The sequence below is a fragment of the Nannospalax galili genome, unplaced genomic scaffold (assembly GCF_000622305.1).
Source record: "Nannospalax galili isolate Female #2095 unplaced genomic scaffold, S.galili_v1.0 scaffold1234, whole genome shotgun sequence".
Lineage (NCBI taxonomy): Eukaryota > Metazoa > Chordata > Mammalia > Rodentia > Spalacidae > Nannospalax > Nannospalax galili.
Genome location: NW_008334665.1, coordinates 618,410 through 625,974, shown reverse-complemented (window position 1 = coordinate 625,974; position 7,565 = coordinate 618,410). Strand labels below are relative to the sequence as shown.

Genomic DNA, 7,565 nt, shown 5'->3' with positions numbered 1-7,565 from the left:
CCTGCTCCTCCTCCTGTTCCTCCTCTTCCCCCTCCTGCTCCTCCTCTTCCTGCTCCTCATTTTACTTCCTTACCCTTCCCCCTCCCCCTTCCTCCTCTTCCTTTCTTCCCCACCCCTTCTCCCCCTCCTCCACATTCTCCTCCTCCTCCTTTTCTCATCCTCTTATTTCTCCTCCTCTCCCCTCACTTCCTCCTCCTTCTTCCCCCTCCTCCTTTCTATAAAGTTTACAAACAAATATGTATTCCTTCATACACATCTGCAAGAATTCACTAGTGAAGCCTTGGTGTCCTGGAGCTGTCTTTGCAGAAGGCTTTAAGTTACACCATCAGCGACTTGAATAGGCATAGGATTTTTCAGATTTTTCTATTTCTCCTTGAATTGTTTGGCAAAATAGCCTTTCCTTTTTTGTCTTCAAAACGCACATTAATTTGGCAATCCAACGTTAAATTTTACACACAACTTTGTGATTATTTCTTTGTTAGTTGTTCTAAGGTTTGTCTATCTTTATTAAAGATTTCAAACAATCAGCTTCATATTTCAATGACTTTTATGTTAAATATTGTTTTCTGATTTTATTTTGCTATATTCTCTATCACTTAATGTTTCCTCTAGGTTCAATTTGTTATTCTTTCTGAAAATTCTTAATATTGCTCAGCCATTCACATTTCATCTTTTGAGAACTCCTTGGTTAGCTTCTTGCCCCATTTTTTGATTAGATTGTTTACTTCCTTGAGGTTCAGAGTATTTTTTAGCTCTTTGTATATTCCAGATAGTAACCTTCTGTCAGCTGTACAGCTGATAAAGACTTTTTCCCATTCTCTAGGCTGCTTCTTCACTCAAATGATAATAATGGTCTTTGTTTTATAGAAGCATTTCAGTTTTGTGAGGTCCCGTTTGCCAACTGTTGGACTTAATAACTGTACTATATAAGTCCTAGTCAGAAAGGCCTTTCCTGTACGTATAAATTCCACCTTATTCTCTACTTTCTTCTCTATTATATTCAAGGTATCAGGTCTTATGTTGAGGCCTTTGATCCATTTTGAATAGAACTCTGTTCATGGTGAGAGACAGGCACCTAGATTAATTCTTCTACCTACAGCTACCCAGTTTGAACAGCACCATTTGTTGAATAAGTTGCCTTTCCCTTGATTATATCTGTTGCATTTTTGCCAAAATCAGGTGACTGTAAATGTCTGAACTTAAATTTGTGCCCTTAATTCCATTCCACTGCTCAATGTGTATGTTTTTATGCAGTACCATGCTGTTTTTATTGCTATAACTCTGTAGTACAGTTTGAGATCATAATGGTAGTACCTCCCACAGTCCTTTTATTGTTCAGGATTATTTTGGCTATCCTGTGTTTTTTGTGTGTTTCTAGATGAAATTTGAGATTATTTTTTAATTTATGTGAAGAATTGTTTTGGAATGGGATGTTAGCATTGAGTTTGTAGATTACTTTTGGTAAGATGACCATTTTCACTCTGTTAGTCACTGATCCATGATTATGGGAGGTCATTCCATTTTCTGATATCTTCTTAAATTTCTTTCTTCCGTGTCTTACAGTTTTTACCATGCAAGTCCTTCACTTTCCTGGTTATATTTATTCCAGGATAGTTTATATGTTTGAGGCTGTCATGAATGGAATCTTCTTTCTGATTTGGCAGTGTGTTTGTCAGTCTGGAGAGTTAACTTTATCTCCTGCTACTTTGCGGAATCTGTTTATGAGCTATAAGAGTTTTCTGGAGTCTTTCGGGTCTTTCAAGTAGAGAATCACATCTTCAAATAAGGATATTTTTATTTCTTTCTTTCCAATTTGCATTCCTTTTTTTCTCCTTCACTTATCTTATTACTCTAGCTAGGACTTCAAGTACTATGCTGAACAGGGATGGAGAGATTGGACATCCTTGTCTTGTTCCTGATTTTAATGGAAATGCTTTGAGGTTTTCTCCATTTAGTATGATGTTGGCTCTGGGCTTGCTGTATATTGCCTTTATTATATTGAAATGTATCCCCTGTATCTCTAGATTTTCTATTATTTTTATTATGTGAGTGGCTGTTGGATTTGTCAAAGGCCTTTTCTGCACTATTGAGATTATCATGTGGTTTCTGTCCTTGAATATGCTTGTGTAGTGAATTACATTAATTGATTTATCCATTCATATCTTGGATGAAACCAACTTGATCATGGTGGATAATCTATTTGCTATGTTTCTGCATTGTGCTTGGGAATATTTTATTGAGAAACAGAGAATTTGACCTATAATTTTCTTTTTGTTGAATCTTTGGTTTTGATAGTAGAGTAATACTGGCTTTATAGAAAGAATTTGGGAATGTTGCTTCCTTAAAAATATGGACTATTTCACGAATTCTCATCCTTGTGCAGGATCCATGTTAATAATCTCTGTACTGTTCCCATTTTAGTTTACATGCTTCTGAAGCGAAGACCTATAAACCACTCATCCTTCATGTCAATAGCAGGATTCCTCAGAAGGATGCTTCCAAAAATATTAATCAGCTCACGTTGTTCAGGCTTGTACAGAGCTTGCCTGAGGCCATTGGTCTCCTTATATGTAAAAGTCATGCCTGGCACAGTAAAGTTCATGCACAACATGAGCTTTCTGTGGAGCTCACAGCCATCTCCTTGACACAGGACTCTGTCCATCCTCCGGCCTTTGCTCTAGAGCACAAACTTCCCTGGCTCTGCCCTTGTGGATCAACTTATTTTTTATTTAATCTATAGTTTATTTTGCTGTTCCTCTAATGAAATATTGTGACAAAAGTAACTTGAGGGAGAAAGTGTTTATCTTGACTCAGTGTGAGGTGCAGTGCATCATAGTGGGGAACTCACAGACACAGGCGACAGGAGGTTGGGGTGTTCACATTGCATCCACAATAAAGAAACACACGGATTCATCTTCACACAGTACAGAATCCTAGCCTACAAGCCATGCCACAGTGAGGGCAGTCTTCTCCCCTCCACCTAAACCAGATAATCCCCACAGGCGTGCCCAGGGGCCTAAATCCCAGGTGATTGTAGAGCTCATGGAGTTCACATTTGAGAGTAATCACAGACTGTGCCTTGAATACACCTCTTCACCAGTCTGCACCCTCCTTGGCCCTCACCCACACCAATATTCAGATCTTGTTCCAAACCCTCCTTCCTGTTTCATGTAAACACAAGTTCCTCATTGGAGCCTTCATGACTCCATGAGCTCGTGCCCCTCACCACCGTGTTGTCCATACACTCCTTCCCTTCAATTTCCTCAAAGGCATTTACTGCACTGCAGCTAAGTGTCTATTTTCCCGTTTCTTATCGAACCTCATTCCTCTGACTAATGAATAGCCTACCAAAGCAATAGCTTTCTTATATTAGGACCTTTGTAGATCATTTGTGCTAAAATAATGCTGGGCATATTTTAAGATTTTAGTACTTATAATGAATAAGTATGTTATGAACCATTAAGTCAGTTTTTAAAAATAGTAGATGGTTTTCTAGACATTGAACTCAAAAGGTTCATTGTGTTCTAGCAGAATCTTCATAATTGTTTTCTCTTTGTGCTATTTATTGATGAATCAATATTAATGCTATATAATATAATATCAATGCTAGTCTGCCTAAGGAAGGCTCTTCCACTGGAGACAGGCTCAGACATAGAGCCATTATCCTTTTACATAAGATCATGCAAAGAGCTTTAAAACCTGGATGAACATTTGGTACTTTTCATACAAACACAATGTTCACTGCAAAACTGAGCAGAAAGTAGAGAAGTTTCCCATATGTTTCCTGGCTGCCCTCCACTATGTCCTTGCCCAGTATCGACACCCCTCTCCAGTCCGTCCTCCCCGGGAGTCAACATCCCCCACCAGAACAGTGGTTTTCCCACATGTTCCCTGCCTGCTTCTACTACATCCTCCCCCACTGTCAACATCCCCCACCAGAACAGGGAATGCATTCAAGCTGGTGAGTGTTCCTTGACTGCTTTACACTGTCTAAAGTTCATAGTTTACACCAGGGCTTACACTTGCTTTGTTCTACCAGGTTAGATAACTGTATGGTGCCATCAACCCTAATCACAGTACCACGTGGACACCTCACTTTGCCAGCAGTCATGCTCTCTCTTTGCTTCACCTGTCTGTCCCTCTAAATCCTGAGAACCACATTCTTTTTTATCTCCACAGTTTGCCTTTTGTTCAGACTATCAGGGAGTTGTTACCTTACAGTGAGCACCATTTTGGATGGGGTGCTCTGACTTAGAATCATGCATTTTTATTTTGTCAAGTCTTATGGATTGGTAGTCCGTTTCCTCTCAGAGCTGAATAATATTCAGTTGTCTGGGCATATCAGTTCCACTACGTCTTCAAATATTCCTGGTTGACTAACCTTCCTCGGGTTTTGATAATCCTTTGCTATTGTTTTAAACTCAGAAGTACTAACAGGACAGAAGAGGTGAGCGTGAGGGAGTGCCCGGTACTTAGGCTGACTCCCCAAGGGGAAACCATACAGATGAACTGGCAGGAAATACAATCATGTATCTTTCTCTACCAAGGACATAGGAACCTTGTGCTCCCTATAGCCATGCCCGTGCACTGAACATGCCAGGAGTCCCTGCCTGAATACATTAAGGTGGTGCTAATGCCCTGGGCTTTTATCAAGTAAGCAATAAGCTATAAATACACAAGTGTATGCATTGGAGTAGAACTTTTAATATTTCCCGTGTTAATGTCTTCAATTCCCTTCAGTTCTCACAAAGCTGCTAATATATATTTAAGGCTAATGTAACTTAGAGCTCCATTCTGTCATACTTACAGTTATTTAAAAATCTGTTGGAAATTGAGTTATTGACAAACTAAATGTCCTTATTCATTTCCTGCCCCACTGATGGAAGTTTACCACAGCTGTAACCTGCTAAATATCTTAAATTAGATCAGGGAATGGTAATGAACTATCAACGGGGCTCTACCTCACCTCGTTACAAAGATAACTCTCTCTCTCTCTCTCTCTCTCTCTCTCATATTTTTACAATTCAAAAAATGCAGTTTTATGGGTAATATTTTTCCTTTCTCAGTTTTCTTTAATTTTTCCCTAAAATATACAATGTTACCACAGTGTTTAGAAAATATTTCCCAAAGTATAAAAGGCAAAAGGTATACACCTCATTTTTTCAACAATTTTTTTTCCTTGATGGACCGAGAGATGGCTCAGCACTTAAGAACACTAACTGCTCTTGCAGTTCCCAGCACCCACACAGAGGCTAACAGCTGTCTATAATACCAGTTCCAGGGAATCCAACACCCTCGTCTGGCTTCCCTAGGCACTGCATGACAGATGCTCTTATGTACATGAAGGCAAAACATTCATACACATAAGAATAAATAAATAAATATTTATTTATTTACTTTGATAATTTCATACAATGTTATAGATCATGTTCATCCACAACTCACCCCTACCCACTGAGCTCCTACTCTACCTTCCTACCCACCCCAACATTGTTTTTGTGTTTTTTTAAACTTTAATAACCCATCAACTCCAATTTGTGCTGTTCATAAAACATCTTGTTTTTAAGGAAGAATAAAATAATTGCCTGAAAATTTTATTTCAAGGAAAAAGTATTTATGACACAGCTTTATTATCTTACTGGTAGACTGCAGGGCAGAATGTGCAGTCATGCTATGACAGATAAATGATAGTAACTCACCTGAAGTTCTAAATGAAGTATGTTCCAGTGACTTCACTTCTTTTTACCAAAATAAAATTGGTGTGTAGAACACAAAGTCAGTATAAGATTCTTGAAATTCTGCGATGGACAATTTTATAATATTTGGTTTGTCTTGGCACTGCTCTTCCGGGGCCAGGAGTTAGACGACTTTTGACAGTGGCTGGGCTTCCCAGGACCCCAGGGTCAGCACAGGATGACTTGAGTCCTGATGTGGACACAGCTCATTCTTTCTGAGTGCTATTTTTGGTTCTAATTTCCAGAAAGTGTGAACTTCAAGGCTGATAGGCATTTCATTTCCCCATGGAAAGGGCAATGTGGTTTGAGCTATCGCACAAGGACATTTTCAAAATAACTCCATGGGAAAGAATTTAAGGTGCAAACTAAGTGCAAAGTTTTCCCTGTGTTTTGCTGGAAACGACGTGGCACATGGCAGGGACTCAAAGGAGAGTCTCTGGCACCAGTCAAAGCCTTCGGCTCTCATTAGCAGGTCAGCATGGAACCAACTCTTCTTAAAGTCTTGTGTGTTGGTTCCTAGCTCATTATCCAGATATCAAGCCCCGGCAATGGATGAGCGCTTTTGGATGGGGGTTGTGCTAGTTATTGATCATGATTCAGGTTAGTTCTGAATTGAAGTAGAAACCAAAAAGGAAGAAATGAACGTGCATTTTATACAATTTTGATTTCAAATATATCCTCTTAATTTTCATTTTTTCTGTTTTTATTTTTCATAAATAATTAGGAGGGTCCACAAGAACTTCTAAATACAAAGTTCAAAATGATTCCTCCCCTTCTGAAATAATGAAAGCAGAGATTCCCTTGGCTATGACCCTCTGAGGCAGATTTCTTTTTCATGAACCACTTCAGCATGCCTAGCAGTTCCTATGTCCACCTATGCACTTGCCACTCCAGAAAGCCTATCAGAGCCATCCTCAGCACCTCCGGGAGGGCCAGGGGAGCTTACGCCAATAGTCACGCCTCTTCAGTAATATACTATTACTTCCCACACTGTTGTGTGGAGAGCCTGTGTTCCCTGAACATGCTACACACATGAAGACACATTCCATCACACACACACACACACACAAACACACAGCAGACCACACACAAATACACAACACAACAGACACAAACACAGAGATCACATACAGATGCACATAACACAGTGCACAAGAACATCGCACTGAAAACCTCATCACACCATACACAAACACACAGAATACCCCACAAACTCACCACACACAAGCACACAGATCGACATAACATATTTCACATAAACAAATATACCACACACAGAGAGATACATAGAATACATGGTAAGTGCACAGCACACATTGCTCTGCTTTAGGGAGGATTCCTGATTGAGGCTAACCCTACCGCTCCGCCAGGGTCTTTCCGTCTTTACTCTCATGATCTTCACATCCTGCTGCCCCAAACCGTGACTACCTGAGCAGCTGTCAAAGATGGTAATCCTCTTGTGATATCCTCTAGTCATTCCAATTTCAAGAATTCTTGCCCATCAGATGTGCTAAAGAAATTTGAATTCACAATTTATAAACAACAGCCTACCCATTCCTGAAAAATGGACCGTTAGTAGAATGTTCGAAATGCCAATGACAATGTTAGTCACCAGCCAGAGTTGACTGGAGAGTTATGGGAATTGTGACACTGTTTCACAGCTCTTGAACCCACGGAAAAATAAATTTTGGGGTGGGGGTCTTTTTTGAGACAGGGTTTCCCTGTAGCTTCAGTTAGCCTGGAACACTCTATGTAGATCAGGCTGGCCTTGAACTCACAGAGATCACCTGCCTCTGCCTCCTGAGTGCTGGGATTAAAGGCATGCACCAC

At 39.9% G+C, this 7,565-nt stretch overlaps 1 pseudogene; it reads right to left on the bottom strand.

Annotated features, from left to right (window-relative positions):
• Positions 1-2,343: 2,343 nt before the first annotated feature.
• Positions 2,344-2,441, bottom strand: LOC115069659 (annotated as a pseudogene).
• Between the last annotated feature and the right edge of the window lie 5,124 nt (positions 2,442-7,565).